We start from the raw sequence: 840 nt of genomic DNA, 5'->3' as shown, positions 1-840 counted from the left end.
ATAAAAAATAATTAAACAATAAAGAAATAAACAAAAGAAAATAAATAATGCAAAAAAACAAAAAAACTAGAAAAAACTATTTTTATAGTAAAGTTAATCACAAACTTGTGATTCACACAAATTTCAAAGAATTAAAATTTGAAAACTAATGGCAATAACAGAAAGTTTATAATTTTTCTAAAACTAATGTTACTAACAGAGAGTTTATAATTTTTCTGACCTAAAAGAAAAAAGAATTAAAAAATAAAGCAAAAAACAAAAGAAAATAAATAATGCAAAAAACAAAACAAAAAAAATGAAAAAACTATTTTTATAGTACAGTTAATCACAAACTTGTGATTCACATAAATTTCAAAGAATTCAAATTTTAACTATTCAAATTTGAAAACTAATGGCACTAATAGAAAGTTTATAATTTTTCTGACCTAAAAGCAAAAAGAATTAAAAAATAAAGCAAAAACAAAAGAAAATAAATAATGCAAAAAACAAAACAAAAAAACTAGAAAAAATAAAAAAACTGCCACCTATTGGGCCACCACGGCTTGAATACGAGTAGAAACCCAACTTGGGCCAGGATTCAGGCCCGTAGAAGGCCCAATAGGCCCGCAGACATCAAAGTGTGACATTAGGCCCGTAAGCCTGCATTTGAGAGGAGCTCGAGAGGGCAGCCGCAGTGGGGCTTATAAACCACTCCGAGCCCCTCTCAACTAGCGAGGTGGGACTAAACTTTTGGCCGCGGGCAGCGCAAGGCCTTTGGTCCCGGTTGGTGGCACCAACCGGGACTAAAGGGGGGCATTGGTCCCGGTTCGTGGCACCAACCAGTACCAATGCCCTCCTTTA

The sequence above is a fragment of the Triticum dicoccoides genome, chromosome 3B, assembly GCF_002162155.2.
Source record: "Triticum dicoccoides isolate Atlit2015 ecotype Zavitan chromosome 3B, WEW_v2.0, whole genome shotgun sequence".
In the NCBI taxonomy this organism is placed as follows: Eukaryota; Viridiplantae; Streptophyta; class Magnoliopsida; order Poales; family Poaceae; genus Triticum; species Triticum dicoccoides.
This window is presented reverse-complemented; position numbering follows the sequence as displayed.